Source organism: Caretta caretta, chromosome 4 (assembly GCF_965140235.1).
Source record: "Caretta caretta isolate rCarCar2 chromosome 4, rCarCar1.hap1, whole genome shotgun sequence".
In the NCBI taxonomy this organism is placed as follows: domain Eukaryota; kingdom Metazoa; phylum Chordata; order Testudines; family Cheloniidae; genus Caretta; species Caretta caretta.
This window is the reverse complement of record NC_134209.1, coordinates 152396826-152419903: the sequence shown is the minus strand read 5'-3', so window position 1 is coordinate 152419903 and position 23078 is coordinate 152396826. Positions and strand designations below refer to the sequence as shown.

At 49.5% G+C, this 23078-nt stretch overlaps 1 long non-coding RNA gene across 1 annotated transcript; it reads left to right on the top strand.

The window, feature by feature from the left end:
• The first annotated feature begins 416 nt into the window (after positions 1-416).
• LOC142071966 (uncharacterized) lies at positions 417-17910 on the top strand. Its single transcript, XR_012668256.1, has 2 exons — positions 417-1288; positions 15414-17910. It is a non-coding gene; the product is annotated as an uncharacterized LOC142071966 (long non-coding RNA).
• Positions 17911-23078: the final 5168 nt, after the last annotated feature.

The window sequence follows — 23078 nt, the reverse complement described above, 5'->3', positions numbered from 1 at the left end:
CTCTGCACTTGTCCTTGTTGAACCTCATCAGATTTCTTTTGGCCCAATCCTCTCATTTGTCTAGGTCCCTCTGTATCCTATCCCTACCCTTGACTGTATCTACCACTCCTCCCAATCTAGTGTCATCTGCAAACTTGCTGAGGATGCAGTCCACGCCATCCTCAACATCATTAATGAAGTTATTGAACAAAACCGGCCCCAGGACCGACCCTTGGGGCACTCCGCTTGATGCCAGCTGCCAACTGTACATGGAGCCATTGATCACTACCCGTTAAGCTTGACAATCTAGCCAGCTTTCTATCCACCTTATAGTCCATTCATCCAGCCCATACTACTTTAACATGCTGGCAAGAATACTGTGGGAGACCATATCAAAAGCTTTGCTAAAGTCAAGGAATAACATGTCCACTGTGTTGGGAACACTGGGGCATGGCCACTAGGTAACTCGAGGGGATGGAAGACCACGAGTGTCGATGAAGCCCCCTCGCACTAGGCCCCGGTGTCCTTGGCCCCCCTCCTCCTGCCTGGAGGCACTCGCAGCAGCTCTGCGTGCTAGGCCCAAGTGTCCTTGGCCCCCCCGCCTGGAGGCACACACAGCAGTTATGCTGAGAATCTGCAACAGTATGTTGCAGAGTCAGACTGCCTGAAACTAAGCAAGGCCAAACAGGGGAGATATGGAAGAACAATGCTGAATAAAGCAGCTTTATGTATAGTTTAACAAATGATACAGAGAATCAGGGAACTAGCTGGGAACTGGATTGGCTGGCTATATGGATACTTGGAGCAGCTTGCTATTGGATAAGTATGCTGGGAAAAAGGATGTATAAAAGCCTGTGTAACTTCCTGCTCTGTTGTGCAGGATTTGAGATTTTATTCTCCCTGTACCTTTTGGCAGCTGCAAATAAACTTTTCTGCTTCTCCACCCCGTTGTGATTATTGGGTGTAGCACACCGGGTAACGAACCAACTCAAGCTGTTGTTCAGCCTCTCGGCACTGGGTGCCGGCAACAGCTTTTGGCGTCCCTGGGTGGGCGACGAGGCTGCAATTTAGCCTTGCCCGGACCCCTCCTGGAGGTCAAGGATTGCGGCGAGAACCGACGCCCAGCGCGCACCGGTGAGTTCATCGGGGGCCTCGGAGGAGACGCGATTTGATCGACCCCAGAGGGCACAACGGTGCAACGCACTCATATAGTGGAGAAGCTGTTGTGGACGGCGGTGAAGAACCGGTCCCTTAGACATGGGGGAGGAGCAGCTGCAGGCCACGGTGAAGAACCGGACCCTTGGATAAGGTAGGAACCTATTAAAATCCGGATTATATGCTCTGTTGGAACCTGGGGACGCCCAGAGTTACCCTGTAGGTATGGGACAGGGACAGAGCTCAGAGGTTAGGGCACGGTGTACGCCCCTAGAGTGCATTCTAGCAAACTGGAAGGTATTTGGTGCGGATCCGATGACTAAGAGCCAATTAAAACGATTCTGTACAGTTGACTGGCCTCAATATCAACTAGAGGACCAGGAGTGGTGGCCACCAGGAGGGTCAATTAATTACAACACGATCCTCCAATTAGTTTTGTTTTGTCAGTGAATGGGTAAATGGAATGAACATATGTATGCGCATTTGTTTCTGACTTTATGTACTCGACCAGATATTTTACAGCGCTGTAATCTGACTCCGACTGGTTCGGTAGCAGCTAATGTTAGTCCCCAGACCCCCACCCCCACTGTAATGGCAGAGCCGGTGTCCCCTTCGGCCCCTACACCCACACCCACACCTTGTAAGTCCCCCATGGTTGGCCTATACCCCTTAATCACCGAAACTAAAGTCGCCCGGTCTGGATCAGACAGGCGTCCTGCCACAACTATGCAAGTTTAAACCCATGTGCCATTCAATCCAATAGACTTAGCAGCTTTTAAAACACAGGCTGGGGAATTCTCAACCAACGCAAGCAGGTTTATATCAGTCTTTGAGGGGTGCCTCAGTAGTCACAAGCCGATTGAGACGACTGTAATATCCTCCTGAGAACCCTGTTGTCTGAGGTGGAGAGGGATCAGGTTACAGCTAAGGCAAGGGGAGCACCAGCGTTCAAGCGAAAAAAAAAGAAAGGAAGCTATCTGTCAAGTTCCTACCCCAAGTAACCGTAAGCGGCTCAGGGCATTTCTGGGTATGGCAGGCTTTTGCAGGATATGGATCCCAGAGTTTGGACTGTGGGCTAAACCCCTGTATGACTGTGTAAAAGGAGCAGATCATGACCCCTTCTATTGGACCCCAGAGGCTGACAGGGCATTTAAAATTCTGAAAAGAAAATTGATGGAAGCCCCAGCTCTGGACCTGCCGGATCTCTCTAAGCTGTTTCAGTTGTATGTACATGAACGAAGGGGGGTGGCCCTAGGAGTGCTTACACAGCTGTTAGGAGCATGGAGACCTCCCGTGGCTTATTTTTCTAAGCAATTGGATCAGGTTGCAAAGGGTTGGCCAGCATGTTTACGGGCGGTCGCAGCTACTGCCCTATTGCTTGAGGAAGCCGAGAAGCTAACATTGGGAGGGGTTATGCAAATCTATACTCCCCATATGGTCCGAGCCTTATTGGATGCAAAGGGAGGGCTTTGGCTCACCCAGGCTTGGATTGCTCGGTACCAGGCTAAGCTGTTAGGGTATGTCTACACTACGGAATAAGGTCGAATTTATAGAAGTCGGTTTTTTAGAAATCGGTTTTATAAATTCGAGTGTGTGTGTCCCCACAGTAAATGCTCTAAGTGCATTAAGTGCATTAACTCGGCGGAGCGCTTCCACAGTACCGAGGCAAGCGTCGACTTCCGGAGCGTTGCACTGTGGGTAGCTATCCCACAGTTCCCGCAGTCTCCGCTGCCCATTGGAATTCTGGGTTGAGATCCCAATGCCTGATGGGGCTAAAACATTGTCGCGGGTGGTTCTGGGTACATATCGTCAGCCTCCCGTTCCCTCCCTCCCCCCGTGAAAGCAAGGGCAGACAATCATTTCGCGCCTTTTTTCCTGAGTTACCTGTGCAGACGCCATACCATGGCAAGCATGGAGCCCGCTCAGGTAACCGTCACCCTATGTCTCCTGGGTGCTGGCAGACGCGGTACGGCATTGCTACACAGTAGCAGCAACCCCTTGCCTTGTGGCAGCAGACGGTACAGTACGACTGGTAGCCGTCATCGTCATGTCTGAGGTGCTCCTGGTCGCCTCTGTGAGGTCGATCAGGAGCGCCTGGGCAGACATGGGCACAGGGACTAAATTTGGAGTGACTTGACCAGGTCATTCTCTTTAGTCCTGCAGTCAGTCCTATTGAACCGTCTTATGGTGAGCGGGCAGGCGATACGGACTGCTAGCAGTCGTGCTGTACCATCTTCTGCCGAGCAGTCATGAGATGTGGATGGCATGCAGTCCGTCTGCTGCCAGCCAAAGATGTAAAAGATAGATGGAGTGGGTCAAAACAAGAAATAGACCAGATTTGTTTTGTACTCATTTGCTTCCCCCCCCTCCCCTGTCTAGGGGACTCATTCTTCTAGATCACACTGCAGTCAAGGTGCAGCGAGGTAAATCTAGCCATGTATCAATCAGAGGCCAGGCTAACCTTCTTGCTCCAATAAGGACAATAACTTAGGTGCACCATTTCTTATTGGAACCCTCTGTGAAGTCCTGCCTGAAATACTCCTTGATGTAAAGCCACCCCCTTTGTTGATTTTAGCTCCCTGAAGCCAACCCTGTAAGCGCCCCTCCCAGCGTCAGAGCAATGGCAAACAATCGGGCATCTGAGAGTGCTGTCCAGAGCAGTCACAATGGAGCGCTCTGATGGGGCTAAAACATTGTCGCGGGTGGTTCTGGGTACGTGTCGTCAGGCCCCCGTTCCCTCCCTCCCTCCGTGAAAGCAAGGGCAGACAATCATTTCGCGCCTTTTTTCCTGAGTTACCTGTGCAGACGCCATACCACAGCAAGCATGGAGCCCGCTCAGGTAACCGTCACCCTATGTCTCCTGGGTGCTGGCAGACGCGGTACGGCTTTGCTGCACAGTAGCAGCAACCCCTTGCCTTCTGGCAGCAGACGGTGCAATACGACTGGTAGTCGTCCTCATCGTGTCCGAGGTGCTCCTGGCCGCGTCGGCTGGGAGCGCCTGGGCAGACATGGGCGCAGGGACTAAATTTGGAGTGACTTGACCAGGTCATTCTCTTTAGTCCTGCAGTCAGTCCTATTGAACCATCTTATGGTGAGCAGGCAGGCGATACGGACTGCTAGCAGTCGTACTGTACCATCTTCTGCCAGGCAGGCAAGAGATGAGGATTGCTAGCAGTCGTATTGCACCATCTTCTGCCAGGCAGGCAAGAGATGGGGATGGCTAGCAGGCGTACTGTACCATCTTCTGCCAAGCAGCCATGAGATGTGGATGGCATGCAGTCCTTCTGCACCGTCTGCTGCCAGCCAAAGATGTAAAAGATAGATGGAGTGGGTCAAAACAAGAAATAGACCAGATTTGTTTTGTACTCATTTGCCTCCTCCCCTGTCTAGGGGACTCATTCCTCTAGGTCACACTGCAGTCACTCACAGAGAAGGTGCAGCGAGGTAAATCTAGCCATGTATCAATCAGAGGCCAGGCTAACCTCCTTGTTCCAATAACAACGATAACTTAGGTGCACCATTTCTTATTGGAACCCTCCGTGCAGTCCTGCCTGAAATACTCCTTGATGTACAGGCACCCCCTTTGTTGATTTTAGCTCCCTGAAGCCAACCCTGTAAGCCGTGTCGTCAGTCGCCCCTCCCTCCGTCAGAGCAACGGCAGACAATCGTTCCGCGCCTTTTTTCTGTGCGGACGCCATACCACGGCAAGCATGGAGCCCGCTCAGCTCACTTTGGCAATTAGGAGCACATTAACCACCACACGCATTATTCAGCAGTATATGCAGCACCAGAACCTGGCAACGCGATACCGGGCGAGGAGGCGACGTCAGCGCGGTCCCGTGAGTGATCAGGACATGGACACAGATTTCTCTGAAAGCATGGGCCCTGCCAATGCATGCATCATGGTGCTAATGGGGCAGGTTCATGCTGTGGAACGCCGATTCTGGGCTCGGGAAACAAGCACAGACTGGTGGGACCGCATAGTGTTGCAGGTCTGGGACGATTCCCAGTGGCTACGAAACTTTCGCATGCGTAAGGGCACTTTCATGGAACTTTGTGACTTGCTTTCCCCTGTCCTGAAGCGCATGAATACCAAGATGAGAGCAGCCCTCACAGTTGAGAAGCGAGTGGCGATAGCCCTGTGGAAGCTTGCAACGCCAGACAGCTACCGGTCAGTTGGGAATCAATTTGGAGTGGGCAAATCTACTGTGGGGGCTGCTGTGATGCAAGTAGCCCACGCAATCAAAGATCTGCTGATATCAAGGGTAGTGACCCTGGGAAATGTGCAGGTCATAGTGGATGGCTTTGCTGCAATGGGATTCCCTAACTGTGGTGGGGCCATAGACGGAACCCATATCCCTATCTTGGCACCGGAGCACCAAGCCGCCGAGTACATAAACCGCAAGGGGTACTTTTCAATAGTGCTGCAAGCTCTGGTGGATCACAAGGGACGTTTCACCAACATCAACGTGGGATGGCCGGGAAAGGTGCATGATGCTCGCATCTTCAGGAACTCTGGTCTGTTTCAAAAGCTGCAGGAAGGGACTTTATTCCCAGACCAGAAAATAACTGTTGGGGATGTTGAAATGCCTATATGTATCCTTGGGGACCCAGCCTACCCCTTAATGCCATGGCTCATGAAGCCGTACACAGGCAGCCTGGACAGTGGTCAGGAGCTGTTCAACTACAGGCTGAGCAAGTGCAGAATGGTGGTAGAATGTGCATTTGGACGTTTAAAGGCGCGCTGGCGCAGTTTATTGACTCGCTTAGACCTCAGCGAAACCAATATTCCCACTGTTATTACTGCTTGCTGTGTGCTCCACAATATCTGTGAGAGTAAGGGGGAGACGTTTATGGCGGGGTGGGAGGTTGAGGCAAATCGCCTGGCTGCTGGTTACGCGCAGCCAGACACCAGGGCGGTTAGAAGAGCACAGGAGGGCGCGGTACGCATCAGAGAAGCTTTGAAAAACAGTTTCATGACTGGCCAGGCTACGGTGTAAAAGTTCTGTTTGTTTCTCCTTGATGAACCCCCCCGCCCCTTGGTTCACTCTACTTCCCTGTAAGCTAACCACCCTCCCCTCCTCCCTTTAATCATTGCTTGCAGAGCCAATAAAGTCATTGCTGCTTCACAGTCATGCATTCGTTATTCATTCATCACACAAACAGGGGGATGACTACCAAGGTATCCCAGGAGGGGTGGTGGAGGAGGGAAGGAAAATGCCACACAGCACTTTAAGCACAGCACTTTAAAAGTTTACAACTTTAAAATTTATTGAATGACAGCCTTCTTTTTTTTGGGCAATCCTCTGTGGGGGAGTGGCTGGTTGGCCGGAGGCCTCCCCACCGTGTTCTTGGGCGTCTGGGTGTGGAGGCTATGGAACTTGGGGAGGAGGGCGGTTGGTTACAGAGGGGCTGCAGTGGCAGTCTGTGCTCCAGCTGCCTTTGCTGCAGCTCAACCATACACTGGAGCATACTGGTTTGGTCCTGCAGCAGCCTCAGCATTGAATCCTGCCTCCTCTCATCACGCTGCCGCCACCTTTGAGCTTCAGCCCTGTCTTCAGCCCGCCACTTACTCTCTTCAGCCCGCCACTTACTCTCTTCAGCCCTCCACCTCTCCTCCCGGTCATTTTGTGCTTTCCTGCACTCTGACATTATTTGCCTCCACGCATTCGTCTGTGCTCTGTCAGTGTGGGAGGACAGCATGAGCTCGGAGAACATTTCATCGCGAGTGCGTTTTTTTTTCTTTCTAAGCTTCACTAGCCTCTGGGAAGGAGAAGATCCTGTGATCATTGAAACACATGCAGCTGGTGGAGAAAAAAAAAGGGACAGCGGTATTTAAAAAGACACATTTTATAAAACAGTGGCTACACTCTTTCAGGGTAAACCTTGAAAGTTAACATTACATACATAGCACATGTGCTTTCGTTACAAGGTCGCATTTTGCCTCCTCCCACCGCGTGAACGGATTTTGGTTGAATGCCAGCAAACATACACTGCAATGCTTTGTTCTACAGTGATTCCCCAGTACGTGTTGCTGGCCTGGAGTGGTAAAGTGTCCTACCATGAAGGACGAAATAAGGCTGCCCTCCCCAGAAACCTTTTGCAAAGGCAGAACCGCAAATGCCAGGGCAAAGTAATCCTTTCACATGCTTGCTTTTAAACCATGTATAGCATTTTAAAAGGTACACTCACCAGAGGTCCCTTCTCCGCCTGCTGAGTCCAGGAGGCAGCCTTGGGTGGGTTCGGGGGGTACTGGCTCCAGGTCTAGGGTGAGAAACAGTTCCTGGCTGTCGGGAAAACCGGTTTCTCCGCTTGCTTGCTGTGAGCTATCTACAACCTCCTCCTCATCATCTTCTTCGTCCCCAAAACCTACTTCTGTATTGCCTCCATCTCCATTGAAGGAGTCAAACAACACGGCTGGGGTAGTGGTGGCTGAACCCCCTAAAATGGCATGCAGCTCATCATAGAAGCGGCATGTTTGGGGCTCTGACCCAGAGCGGCCGTTCGCCTCTCTGGTTTTCTGGTAGGCTTGCCTCAGCTCCTTCAGTTTCACGCGGCACTGCTTCGGGTCCCTGTTATGGCCTCTGTCCTTCATGCCCTGGGAGATTTTCAGAAAGGTTTTGGCATTTCGAAAACTGGAACGGAGTTCTGATAGCACGGATTCCTCTCCCCAAACAGCGATCAGATCCCGTACCTCCCGTTCAGTCCATGCTGGAGCTCTTTTGCGATTCTGGGACTCCATCATGGTCACCTCTGCTGATGAGCTCTGCATGGTCACCTGCAGCTTGCCACGCTGGCCAAACAGGAAATGAGATTCAAAAGTTCGCGGTTCTTTTCCTGTCTACCTGGCCAGTGCATCTGAGTTGAGAGCGCTGTCCAGAGCGGTCAGAATGGAGCACTCTGGGATAGCTCCCGGAGGCCAATACCATCGAATTGTGTCCACAGTACCCCAAATTCGAGCCGGCAAGGTCGATTTAAGCGCTAATCCACTTGTCAGGGGTGGAGTAAGGAAATCGATTTTAAGAGCCCTTTAAGTCGAAATAAAGGGCTTCATTGTGTGGACGGGTGCAGGTTTAAATCGATTTAACGCTGCTAAATTCGATCTAAAGTCCTAGTGTAGACCAGGGCCTAGGGTATGTCTACACTACGGAATAAGGTCGAATTTATAGAAGTCGGTTTTTTAGAAATCGGTTTTATAAATTCGAGTGTGTGTGTCCCCACAGTAAATGCTCTAAGTGCATTAAGTGCATTAACTCGGCGGAGCGCTTCCACAGTACCGAGGCAAGCGTCGACTTCCGGAGCGTTGCACTGTGGGTAGCTATCCCACAGTTCCCGCAGTCTCCGCTGCCCATTGGAATTCTGGGTTGAGATCCCAATGCCTGATGGGGCTAAAACATTGTCGCGGGTGGTTCTGGGTACATATCGTCAGCCTCCCGTTCCCTCCCTCCCCCCGTGAAAGCAAGGGCAGACAATCATTTCGCGCCTTTTTTCCTGAGTTACCTGTGCAGACGCCATACCATGGCAAGCATGGAGCCCGCTCAGGTAACCGTCACCCTATGTCTCCTGGGTGCTGGCAGACGCGGTACGGCATTGCTACACAGTAGCAGCAACCCCTTGCCTTGTGGCAGCAGACGGTACAGTACGACTGGTAGCCGTCATCGTCATGTCTGAGGTGCTCCTGGTCGCCTCTGTGAGGTCGATCAGGAGCGCCTGGGCAGACATGGGCACAGGGACTAAATTTGGAGTGACTTGACCAGGTCATTCTCTTTAGTCCTGCAGTCAGTCCTATTGAACCGTCTTATGGTGAGCGGGCAGGCGATACGGACTGCTAGCAGTCGTGCTGTACCATCTTCTGCCGAGCAGTCATGAGATGTGGATGGCATGCAGTCCGTCTGCTGCCAGCCAAAGATGTAAAAGATAGATGGAGTGGGTCAAAACAAGAAATAGACCAGATTTGTTTTGTACTCATTTGCTTCCCCCCCCTCCCCTGTCTAGGGGACTCATTCTTCTAGATCACACTGCAGTCAAGGTGCAGCGAGGTAAATCTAGCCATGTATCAATCAGAGGCCAGGCTAACCTTCTTGCTCCAATAAGGACAATAACTTAGGTGCACCATTTCTTATTGGAACCCTCTGTGAAGTCCTGCCTGAAATACTCCTTGATGTAAAGCCACCCCCTTTGTTGATTTTAGCTCCCTGAAGCCAACCCTGTAAGCGCCCCTCCCAGCGTCAGAGCAATGGCAAACAATCGGGCATCTGAGAGTGCTGTCCAGAGCAGTCACAATGGAGCGCTCTGATGGGGCTAAAACATTGTCGCGGGTGGTTCTGGGTACGTGTCGTCAGGCCCCCGTTCCCTCCCTCCCTCCGTGAAAGCAAGGGCAGACAATCATTTCGCGCCTTTTTTCCTGAGTTACCTGTGCAGACGCCATACCACAGCAAGCATGGAGCCCGCTCAGGTAACCGTCACCCTATGTCTCCTGGGTGCTGGCAGACGCGGTACGGCTTTGCTGCACAGTAGCAGCAACCCCTTGCCTTCTGGCAGCAGACGGTGCAATACGACTGGTAGTCGTCCTCATCGTGTCCGAGGTGCTCCTGGCCGCGTCGGCTGGGAGCGCCTGGGCAGACATGGGCGCAGGGACTAAATTTGGAGTGACTTGACCAGGTCATTCTCTTTAGTCCTGCAGTCAGTCCTATTGAACCATCTTATGGTGAGCAGGCAGGCGATACGGACTGCTAGCAGTCGTACTGTACCATCTTCTGCCAGGCAGGCAAGAGATGAGGATTGCTAGCAGTCGTATTGCACCATCTTCTGCCAGGCAGGCAAGAGATGGGGATGGCTAGCAGGCGTACTGTACCATCTTCTGCCAAGCAGCCATGAGATGTGGATGGCATGCAGTCCTTCTGCACCGTCTGCTGCCAGCCAAAGATGTAAAAGATAGATGGAGTGGGTCAAAACAAGAAATAGACCAGATTTGTTTTGTACTCATTTGCCTCCTCCCCTGTCTAGGGGACTCATTCCTCTAGGTCACACTGCAGTCACTCACAGAGAAGGTGCAGCGAGGTAAATCTAGCCATGTATCAATCAGAGGCCAGGCTAACCTCCTTGTTCCAATAACAACGATAACTTAGGTGCACCATTTCTTATTGGAACCCTCCGTGCAGTCCTGCCTGAAATACTCCTTGATGTACAGGCACCCCCTTTGTTGATTTTAGCTCCCTGAAGCCAACCCTGTAAGCCGTGTCGTCAGTCGCCCCTCCCTCCGTCAGAGCAACGGCAGACAATCGTTCCGCGCCTTTTTTCTGTGCGGACGCCATACCACGGCAAGCATGGAGCCCGCTCAGCTCACTTTGGCAATTAGGAGCACATTAACCACCACACGCATTATTCAGCAGTATATGCAGCACCAGAACCTGGCAACGCGATACCGGGCGAGGAGGCGACGTCAGCGCGGTCCCGTGAGTGATCAGGACATGGACACAGATTTCTCTGAAAGCATGGGCCCTGCCAATGCATGCATCATGGTGCTAATGGGGCAGGTTCATGCTGTGGAACGCCGATTCTGGGCTCGGGAAACAAGCACAGACTGGTGGGACCGCATAGTGTTGCAGGTCTGGGACGATTCCCAGTGGCTACGAAACTTTCGCATGCGTAAGGGCACTTTCATGGAACTTTGTGACTTGCTTTCCCCTGTCCTGAAGCGCATGAATACCAAGATGAGAGCAGCCCTCACAGTTGAGAAGCGAGTGGCGATAGCCCTGTGGAAGCTTGCAACGCCAGACAGCTACCGGTCAGTTGGGAATCAATTTGGAGTGGGCAAATCTACTGTGGGGGCTGCTGTGATGCAAGTAGCCCACGCAATCAAAGATCTGCTGATATCAAGGGTAGTGACCCTGGGAAATGTGCAGGTCATAGTGGATGGCTTTGCTGCAATGGGATTCCCTAACTGTGGTGGGGCTATAGATGGAACCCATATCCCTATCTTGGCACCGGAGCACCAAGCCGCCGAGTACATAAACCGCAAGGGGTACTTTTCAATAGTGCTGCAAGCTCTGGTGGATCACAAGGGACGTTTCACCAACATCAACGTGGGATGGCCGGGAAAGGTGCATGATGCTCGCATCTTCAGGAACTCTGGTCTGTTTCAAAAGCTGCAGGAAGGGACTTTATTCCCAGACCAGAAAATAACTGTTGGGGATGTTGAAATGCCTATATGTATCCTTGGGGACCCAGCCTACCCCTTAATGCCATGGCTCATGAAGCCGTACACAGGCAGCCTGGACAGTGGTCAGGAGCTGTTCAACTACAGGCTGAGCAAGTGCAGAATGGTGGTAGAATGTGCATTTGGACGTTTAAAGGCGCGCTGGCGCAGTTTATTGACTCGCTTAGACCTCAGCGAAACCAATATTCCCACTGTTATTACTGCTTGCTGTGTGCTCCACAATATCTGTGAGAGTAAGGGGGAGACGTTTATGGCGGGGTGGGAGGTTGAGGCAAATCGCCTGGCTGCTGGTTACGCGCAGCCAGACACCAGGGCGGTTAGAAGAGCACAGGAGGGCGCGGTACGCATCAGAGAAGCTTTGAAAAACAGTTTCATGACTGGCCAGGCTACGGTGTAAAAGTTCTGTTTGTTTCTCCTTGATGAACCCCCCCGCCCCTTGGTTCACTCTACTTCCCTGTAAGCTAACCACCCTCCCCTCCTCCCTTTAATCATTGCTTGCAGAGCCAATAAAGTCATTGCTGCTTCACAGTCATGCATTCGTTATTCATTCATCACACAAACAGGGGGATGACTACCAAGGTATCCCAGGAGGGGTGGTGGAGGAGGGAAGGAAAATGCCACACAGCACTTTAAGCACAGCACTTTAAAAGTTTACAACTTTAAAATTTATTGAATGACAGCCTTCTTTTTTTTGGGCAATCCTCTGTGGGGGAGTGGCTGGTTGGCCGGAGGCCTCCCCACCGTGTTCTTGGGCGTCTGGGTGTGGAGGCTATGGAACTTGGGGAGGAGGGCGGTTGGTTACAGAGGGGCTGCAGTGGCAGTCTGTGCTCCAGCTGCCTTTGCTGCAGCTCAACCATACACTGGAGCATACTGGTTTGGTCCTGCAGCAGCCTCAGCATTGAATCCTGCCTCCTCTCATCACGCTGCCGCCACCTTTGAGCTTCAGCCCTGTCTTCAGCCCGCCACTTACTCTCTTCAGCCCGCCACTTACTCTCTTCAGCCCTCCACCTCTCCTCCCGGTCATTTTGTGCTTTCCTGCACTCTGACATTATTTGCCTCCACGCATTCGTCTGTGCTCTGTCAGTGTGGGAGGACAGCATGAGCTCGGAGAACATTTCATCGCGAGTGCGTTTTTTTTTCTTTCTAAGCTTCACTAGCCTCTGGGAAGGAGAAGATCCTGTGATCATTGAAACACATGCAGCTGGTGGAGAAAAAAAAAGGGACAGCGGTATTTAAAAAGACACATTTTATAAAACAGTGGCTACACTCTTTCAGGGTAAACCTTGAAAGTTAACATTACATACATAGCACATGTGCTTTCGTTACAAGGTCGCATTTTGCCTCCTCCCACCGCGTGAACGGATTTTGGTTGAATGCCAGCAAACATACACTGCAATGCTTTGTTCTACAGTGATTCCCCAGTACGTGTTGCTGGCCTGGAGTGGTAAAGTGTCCTACCATGAAGGACGAAATAAGGCTGCCCTCCCCAGAAACCTTTTGCAAAGGCAGAACCGCAAATGCCAGGGCAAAGTAATCCTTTCACATGCTTGCTTTTAAACCATGTATAGCATTTTAAAAGGTACACTCACCAGAGGTCCCTTCTCCGCCTGCTGAGTCCAGGAGGCAGCCTTGGGTGGGTTCGGGGGGTACTGGCTCCAGGTCTAGGGTGAGAAACAGTTCCTGGCTGTCGGGAAAACCGGTTTCTCCGCTTGCTTGCTGTGAGCTATCTACAACCTCCTCCTCATCATCTTCTTCGTCCCCAAAACCTACTTCTGTATTGCCTCCATCTCCATTGAAGGAGTCAAACAACACGGCTGGGGTAGTGGTGGCTGAACCCCCTAAAATGGCATGCAGCTCATCATAGAAGCGGCATGTTTGGGGCTCTGACCCAGAGCGGCCGTTCGCCTCTCTGGTTTTCTGGTAGGCTTGCCTCAGCTCCTTCAGTTTCACGCGGCACTGCTTCGGGTCCCTGTTATGGCCTCTGTCCTTCATGCCCTGGGAGATTTTCAGAAAGGTTTTGGCATTTCGAAAACTGGAACGGAGTTCTGATAGCACGGATTCCTCTCCCCAAACAGCGATCAGATCCCGTACCTCCCGTTCAGTCCATGCTGGAGCTCTTTTGCGATTCTGGGACTCCATCATGGTCACCTCTGCTGATGAGCTCTGCATGGTCACCTGCAGCTTGCCACGCTGGCCAAACAGGAAATGAGATTCAAAAGTTCGCGGTTCTTTTCCTGTCTACCTGGCCAGTGCATCTGAGTTGAGAGCGCTGTCCAGAGCGGTCAGAATGGAGCACTCTGGGATAGCTCCCGGAGGCCAATACCATCGAATTGTGTCCACAGTACCCCAAATTCGAGCCGGCAAGGTCGATTTAAGCGCTAATCCACTTGTCAGGGGTGGAGTAAGGAAATCGATTTTAAGAGCCCTTTAAGTCGAAATAAAGGGCTTCATTGTGTGGACGGGTGCAGGTTTAAATCGATTTAACGCTGCTAAATTCGATCTAAAGTCCTAGTGTAGACCAGGGCCTAGAGAACTCTGAAGTCGCCCTACAGCCTTGCCCCTCCCTTAACCCAGCCACTCTCTTGCCAGAAACAGAGGAACAGAAACATGACTGTTTAGAGATCATAGATGTCCAGTACTCCAGCCGTCCGGATTTAAAGGATGTACCTCTCCCAAATGCAGATCATGAGTGGTACACTGATGGTAGCAGTACTGTAATAGATGGGCAAAGGAGGGTGGGTTATGCTGTTGTGACCCTCCATGACACTGTGGAAGCTGAAGGTTTGCCTGCTGGGACCTCTGCCCAGCTTGCCGAACTAATAGCCCTGACCCGTGCACTTGAACTGTCAAAAGGAAAGCGGGTCAACATTTTTACTGATTCAACGTATGCTTTTGGTGTGCTGCATGCTCATGCTGGCCTATGGAAGCAAAGGGGAATGCTGACAGCCCAAGGCTCCCCAGTCAAGTACGGGCCCCAAATCCTCCAGCTCCTAGAAGCTGTACAACTCCCCTCGGAAGTGGCGGTGGTACACTGTAAAGCCCATCAAAGGGAGGATCAAGATGTGGCCAGAGGTAACGCCCGGGCAGATAGAGAGGCTAAGCATGCTGCCACCCTGCCATCCCCTCAGGCTGAGAACGCCCATATGCATGCCCTTATCCCATCAGGAGGGGAGCTTCCAACCCCTCAGTACTCTGGGGAGGAGAGACAGCTAACTGACAAACTCGGTCTCCGGGAAAAGGAGGGATGGCTCCATTCCCCAGAAGGGAAGGTCCTCTTACCAAAGGGCCTAATCCGGCCAGTGCTGCAGAAACTACATCAAACCACTCATGCTGGCAGGGAAACACTTATCCAGCTAATGGGAAAATACTTTATCACTTCCGGACTCCGACCCCTGGCTGCCCAGGTACAAGCGGACTGCTTAGTCTGCCAAAAGAATAACCCCCGACCGGGACATCCTGTGCCACCAGCTGCCCTAGAACCCACTCCGGGCCCCGGACAAGTGTGGCAAATAGACTTTACTGAGTTTCCCCGGACCCAAGGGTTCAAATATCTCCTTGTTATAGTGGATCGGTTCAGCGGATGGCCAGAAGCCTTCCCATGCTGTAACTGCACTGCCAGGACAGTGGCCCTCAAGTTTGTTAAGGAGATCATTCCTCGCTTTGGACTCCCCCTGTGGATGGAATCTGACAACGGGACACACTTCACGTCAAAAATCATTCAAAGCATCTCACATGCCTTACAAATCCCCTGGAAACTCCATACGCCCTGGAGACCGCAAGCCAGTGGGGTAGTGGAGCGTACCAATCAGACCCTTAAACGGCATCTCTCAAAAGTGTGCCAAGAAGCCTCACTGCGATGGCCTGATGCTTTGCCCCTCGTCCTACTCCGTATCCGCGTTCTCCCAAAGGGTAGATTAGGGCTCAGTCCCTTTGAAATTATGTTTGGAAGGGCATGGCCCATGAATGGCACCCCGGTTCTGTCAGGGGAATGGGAGTTGGGTAATGTTTTTTTGTCACAGTATATGTGTTCCCTGTCTGCTGTTCTCTTGTCTCTTCACAGGCATACCAAGGATTCCCAGCCTCTCCCCTTGGACTCTCCCGTTCACTCCTTACAGCCCGGTGACTCTGTGCTTGTTCGTACCTGGAAAGACGAGCCTCTCCAGGAAAAGTGGAAAGGACCCTATACCGTCCTGCTGATCTCTCATACAGCGGCAAAGATCGAGGGACACAAGAACTGGACCCATCACTCTCATCTGAAGGCAGTAACCGCCCCCTCGTCAGCAGGACAGTGGACCGTCCAACCTGCTGACTCCTCATCTAGTGACGATCTTGGGCTAAAGCTACTGTTTAAAAGACACAAATAGCGGGCACCTTAATGCTAAAATGGGCCCACCCAGGTATTGAAGACCTTGGGTTGGAAAGACTCTGGTAATAATTAATTGGGTAACATTGTTATTCTTTGTATTGGTATTTCCAAATTGTGCATATCGGGAGCATAACTCCTTTGTTTTGCTTGCGCACCATGTTGCTACTTTAACAAACCAGACTGATTGCTGGGTATGTGCTCCAACTCCACTATCCCCCAAAACGGGAATGCCCCTTGACATGCTGCCCCTGACCCTAGCAGAATTAGCCGCCACCAAAGAGCAGGAAAGAACGAACTCACCGTTCTGGAACAAGACCTCTTTACAGCAAGCCACCTATCAGGACCAGGAGTATTCAGTTGCAGTACTCACTGAGGGAGTGTTATGTTTTACCCGAAACCAATCTGATCCCTATGGGCATCCTGTGGGAAAGAGCTCCTGTGTTATTACACAGTGGGCTAATGGGTATTGGATAAAAACCAACAGGGGAGGCCAACAGTGTGGGTGTAGTGGTTCCTCCCCTTTTAGGGAAACACTTACAAATAATCTTACCACAAAAAAGGGGTTTGGAAATGTAACTTGCCGTCCAGTTAATATCTCCAATGTAGCAAGCCAATGGTGGGTTTGTAGTGGTCCCTATGGCGAGTGTAATTTGAACGGGACAATTAGAAATGCCCCCACTTGTACCCAATCAGGAGGATGGGATGCCCCCTTTGGGGCATATAAATTATTTAAAAAAAAACAGCCAAAGCAGCCCTAAATATCCCAGGAATCCCCTTAAGAAACAGTCCTTACTGGGCCCTACAGGGTCACTATTTTGTATGTGGCCGAAAGGCTTACAAGGTGCTGCCAGCCAACTGGACAGGTAGCTGTTATATAGCTCATGGAGTTCCTCATCTTTCCATAACTGCCACACTGCCCAAAGGAAAGATTAGAAATGCCCGAGACACCTCTGTTGAGTCACGAGAAAAGACCCTGCGGTGACTGACTAAGGCATTGGAGGGCAATATGAAAAATGCCCTCACAACCGAGAAGCTGGTAGGGTGCTCTGTCCTGGGAATAGCGCCACTGTTTACTGGGCCAGCCCTGGCATGCATAGGCCGCTATACTGTAAGGCTGCAGATGGTACTTGAGAAAGTGGCCTTAGAGTTAGAGGACTCGGTTAGTGATTTAGGGTCAGCAGTAAAAACATTAAATAAAGAGGTACAGCAGCTCAGGACGTTTTCCCTCCAAAACAGGCTGGCTTTGGACTATCTCTTGGCATCCCAAGGAGGGGTTTGTGCCCTCATCGGGCCCCGATGTTGTGTATATGTAAATGATAGCAGTTATGAGATCTATGAAAAGGTGGTACAGGCTGAGGCCCATGCCCGAGCCGGAGCACAGGTTGCCTATACTGCCCCAGAGAACGATTGGTTGCAAACCTTGTTTTCAGGTTGGGGTTTGTCGTCTTGGCTTGGTGGTTTATTTAGCCTGCTATTGAAATTTTTCTTTACTGTATTGATTGTATTACTGGTATTATGCTGTGCAGTATCATGTGTTAGGGCCCTTTTGCAAAAGTTAATAAGTAATTCTCTTCAGGGCTATCACAAAGTGCTTATGCAAAGTCATATTGTAAAGAAATAAGTAGCCCAAGTGAGAAAACTCAGAGCCAAGGCTGTTGAGTGTTCTCAAAGGGGGGAGTTGTTGGGAACACTGGGGCATGGCCACTAGGTAACTCGAGGGGATGGAAGACCACGAGTGTCGATGAAGCCCCCTCGCACTAGGCCCCGGTGTCCTTGGCCCCCCTCCTCCTGCCTGGAGGCACTCGCAGCAGCTCTGCGTGCTAGGCCCAAGTGTCCTTGGCCCCCCCCGCCTGGAGGCACACACAGCAGTTATGCTGAGAATCTGCAACAGTATGTTGCAGAGTCAGACTGCCTGAAACTAAGCAAGGCCAAACAGGGGAGATATGGAAGAACAATGCTGAATAAAGCAGCTTTATGTATAGTTTAACAAATGATACAGAGAATCAGGGAACTAGCTGGGAACTGGATTGGCTGGCTATATGGATACTTGGAGCAGCTTGCTATTGGATAAGTATGCTGGGAAAAAGGATGTATAAAAGCCTGTGTAACTTCCTGCTCTGTTGTGCAGGATTTGAGATTTTATTCTCCCTGTACCTTTTGGCAGCTGCAAATAAACTTTTCTGCTTCTCCACCCCGTTGTGATTATTGGGTGTAGCACACCGGGTAACGAACCAACTCAAGCTGTTGTTCAGCCTCTCGGCACTGGGTGCCGGCAACAACTGCTTTCCCTTCATCTACAGAGCCAGTTATCTCATCATAGAAGGCAATTAGGTTAGTCAGGCATGACTTGCCCTTGGTGAAGCCATGCTGACTATTCCTGATCATTTTCCTCTCCTCCAAGTGCTTCAGAATTGATTCCTTGAGGACCTGCTCCATAATTTTTTCCAGGGACTGAGGTGAGGCTGACTGGTCTGTAGTTCCCCAGATCCTCCCCCTTCCGTAATCTAGTCTGTAAAAGAAGCTTATTGGAACATCTGAGGGTGAGATTTACCTGCATTAATTTACTTTGTTCTATCTGTGATTTAAGTGGTTCCCAGTAATCCTACTTTTTATATTCACCCAGAGCAACTATTAATATCTGGGGGAGCAAACAGCTGTGCATCTCTCTATCAGCGTTCTAGAGGGTGAACAACTTATGAGTTTACCCTGTATAAGTTTTATACAGACTAAAACAGATTTATTTGAGGTTTGGATCCCATTGGGAGCTGGGTGTTGGAGTCAGGAACACTTCTTAAGCTGTTTTCAGTTAAGCCTGCAGCTTTTGGGGGACATGGTTCAGGCCTGGGTCTGTGTTTGTAGCAGGCTAGTGTGTCTGGCACAACCAGGCAAGGCACTAAAGTCCCAAGCTGCCAGGGAAAATGGGTTCAGAGGTAGTCTCAGGACATCAGGTGGCCGTCCCGAATCGGTTTCTGTGACCCAACCTGTCTCAGGTTCTTGCGTTTCAGCTTGTCTTACTCATGTCTAATAGTTGGTTCCTCTAAATACTGATCAAACCTGTCTCAGGTTCTTGCGTTTCAGCTTGTCTTACTCATGTCTAATAGTTGGTTCCTCTAAATACTGATCAATCTTATACTTTTATAATCCTACAGATTAACTCTTGCTATGCGGAACTATTAACTATGGTTTGTAATCTGTCCTTTACATCAGCTTCTGTACCCAATGACCTGAGGATAGCTAATGTAACGCCAATATTTAAAAAGGGCTCAAGAAGTGATCCCGACAATTACAGACCGGTAAGTCTAACGTCCGTACCGGGCAAATTAGTTGAAACAATTGTAAAAAATAAAATTTTCAGACACATAGAAGAACATAAATTGTTGGGCAAAAGTCAACATGGTTTCTGTAAAGGGAGATCATGTCTTACTGATCTATTAGAGTTCTTTGAGGGGGTCAACAAACATGTGGACAAGGGGGACGCAGTGGACATAGTGTCCTTAGATTTCCAGAAAGCCTTTGACAAGGTCCCTCTCACCAAAGGCTCTTACGTAAATTAAGTTGTCACGGGATAAGAGAGAAAATCCTTTCATGGATTGAGAACTGGTTAAAAGAGAAGGAACAAAGGGTAGGAATAAATGGTAAATTTGCAGAATGAAGAGGGGTAACTAGTGGTGGTCCCCAAGGGTCAGTCCTAGGACCAATCCTATTCAACTTATTCATAAATGATCTGGAGAAAGGGGTAAACAGTGAGGTGGCAAAGTTTGCAGACGATACTAAACTGCTCAAGATAGTTAAGACCAAAGCAGACTGTGAAGAACTTCTAAAGGATCTCACAAAACTAAGCGATTGGGCAACAAAATGGCAAATGTAATGTGGATAAATGTAAAGTAATGCACATTGGAAAAAATACCCCCAACTATACATACAATATGATGGGGGCTAATTTAGCTACAACAAATCAGGAGAAAGATCTTGGAGTCATGGTGGAGAGTTCTCTGAAGATGTCCATGCAGTGCGCAGCGGCAGTCAAAAAAGCAAATGGGATGTTAGGGATCATTAAAAAAGGGATAGAGAATAAGACAGAGAATATCTGATTGCCCTTACATAAATCCATGGTATGCCCACATCTTGAATACTGCATACAGATGTGGTCTCCTCATCTCAAAAAAGATATACTGGCATTAGAAAAGGTTCAGAGAAGGGCAACTAAAATGATTAGGGGTTTGGAACGGGTCCCATATGAGAAGAGATTAAAGAGGCTAGGACTTTTCAGCTTGGAAAAGAGGAGACTCAGGGGGGATATTCTAGAGGTCTATAAAATCATGAGTGGTGTGGAGAAAGTGAAGGAGGAAAAGTTATTGACTTGTTCCCATAATATAAGAACTAGGGGTCACCAAATGAAATTAATGGGCAGCAGGTTTAAATCAAATAAGGAAGTTCTTCACTCAGCGCACAGTCAACCTGTGGAACTCCTTGCCTGAGGAGGTTGTGAGGGCTAGGACTATAACAGGGTTTAAAAGAGAACTGGATAAATTCCTGGAGGTTAAGTCCATTAATGGCTATTAGCCAGGATGGGTAAGGAATGGTGTCCCTAGCCTCTGTTTGTCAGAGGGTGGAGAGGGATGGCAGGAGAGAGATCACTTGATTATTACCTGTTAGATTCATTCCCTCTGGGGCACCTGGCATTGGCCACTGTCGGTAGACAGGATACTGGGCTGGATGGACCTTTGGTCTGACCCAGTCTGGCCATTCTTATGTTCTTACCAGATATAGTCAGTGTATGTTATATGTTATAACATCACACATTAAATGGATAATAAACTAAAATCATTGGCTACATGGGGCTGCACTGCAGGAGGAGCTGGGGGAAGGGGAGGTGGAAGAGGACAGAGGACGGGGCGCAGGGTGAGCGCCATGCTTAGGTGCTACGGTACGGCTGGTACAGCTACACCAGGATCATAGCTCTGCTCAACTCACAGCACTTAGATTCGTTTAGAGTGAAAACAAGTAGAAGTTTATTTCAAAGAATAGAGATTAAAGTAATAGCAGGTAGGTGAAAGTATTGGAAACACTTAGTTACATCTAATACAAACTCATAATACGCCTTCTAGAGTCTCGACTTACCTGACAAGGTACTGTCTTGTCTAATGAAGTTTAGCTCAGCTAAAGTCTTTGTAGCTCTTTCCAGCCAGATAGGCAGTGACTCCTTCGGCATGAAACAAGCCATGCTTTCAACTTGTCCCCTAGGAGACCGACCCCATGTGTTTCTTTGCCGTCTCCTACTATACCAGACTAATGCTTTGATCTCTGTCATAAACTGGACATCCTCCTGCTCTGCTGCCTTCCTGCATGTTTTGTGATCTCTTGTCGATTTAGCAATCCAGATTAGCTGGTGGCTCTGCATGCAAATAGGTTTACACTGGAAGATGCACAACACCTGTTTATCACCTTCTGGTGACCTGTCTTAGTTTTCAGTATAGATACATAACTTTTTAAATATCCTTACGTACATTTTAAAAACAGTCAGACTGGGTCAGACCAAAGGTCCATCTAGCCCAGTATCCTGTCTTCCGACAGTGGCCAGTGCCAGGTGCCGCAGAGGGAGCGAACAGAACAGGGAATCATCAAGTGATCTGTCGCCCATTCCCAGGTTCTGGCAAATGTTTTGCAATGTTTAGGATGACCAGTGGACTAGGGGCTGTAAGTAGATACCTTACATCCCCTTTGGCTTAACTATTATGTAGATTTCAGACCTGGGGGTTCCCTGTAAACTTCTATGCCCTCTCCTGTAAGGTCTCAGGCCTCTTTCTGCAGTCAGCAGCAGCCATAAGCTAAAAAGCAGAGTCACATCCTCACATTCCATCTAAATTGCATCAAAACGATGTAAACTCAAGCTGTTAAGGAGGCTCCTGTCCTAATAACAACCATCCTCACCAGATAAAGAAAGATCTTAAGATGTTTAAAGAAAACTTTGTTTGATGGTGTAACAATGCTGGTTCTGGCGGGACACAACTGAGAGTGTCAATTATTGCTTAAAGCAGGGCAGTTACAGCCCAAGGCTGGGGTTCCTGTACCATTAAGGCAAACCAAACCAGCCAAACAGAGAGGACTTTGGTTTTACCCCACTGGCTAACCACAAGTCACACAAGCAATTCCCTTAGACACCCCAGTTTCCCAGCATCCCCACCAGTGCTACTCGTTATGGGGACGCATGGTTATGAAAACCAAATACCCCAGCAAAAATGTTCTCTAGATTCCAAAGGACCAAGCCCCAGACCCAGGTCAATATACAAATCAGATCTTACCCACAAACCAGGTGGTTGCCAATCCTTTAGAATCTAAAGGTTTATTCATAAAAGGAAAAAGATATAGATGAGAGCTAGAATTGGTTAAATGGAATAGATTACATAGAGTTATGGCAAAGTTCTTGGTTCAGGCTTAGTTCTTGGTTCAGTGATAGAATAAACTGCAGGTTCAAATCAAGTCTCTGGAGTACATCCCCAGCTGGGGTGGGTCATTCAGTCGCAAAATCCCTTCAGAGGTCAGAAGCAGGATTGAAGACAAGATGGAGGAGCTGCAGCAGTCTTTTAGTCTCTTGTCATGTGTCCCCTGCTTTCTTGGTTTCAAAAACAAGCATTCGGGCACATGGCAAAAAACAAACCTCAGAGTTTTGTCCATAGGCAGGTCCCTGCATACACCTTGTGACTCAGCAAGGTATCTGCCTTCTCTCAATGGGCCAGTTGTGTAGCTGATGGTCCTTAATGAGCCATCAAGCAGGCTAGACAGTGCTGACACCAACTTGCCTGGGGTGTCACCCAGAAGCATAGCATAAGATTGAAATACAGACAGTATAGAGCCAATACTTATAACTTTAAATACAAAAATGATACATGCACACAGACAGCATAATCATAAGCAGCCAACCATCGCCTTGTCTTAGACACCTTATTTGACCCCCTTTATACAAGATTTGGTGCCACTACAGGACCTTGGTTGCAACCATGATCTATTCTATACTGTCCCAGATAATGTCAATAACATCACAGATGGCATTCTGTCTGGTAAGAAATCCCTTATCAACAGTTGGGGTTGTAAAATCCCCACTTCTTTGTTTTGTCTTTGTGGTCCCCACTTCTCTATTGTTTATCTGTCTGATTCTTTAACTGTTTTTGTTGCATAACTAATTTTGCAAGATTTAAATCAACTAAGGTGGTGGGGTGTGATTGGTTAAAATGTTTTAGTGGGCTAGGATTGGTGAGAAACACTATTTGGTAGGACTTTAGTTTACAATGACTGGTGAAGGTGGAGCTAAGCAGGACTCAAGTTTCACTATATATACTGGGATCCAAAAGGAAGTTCATC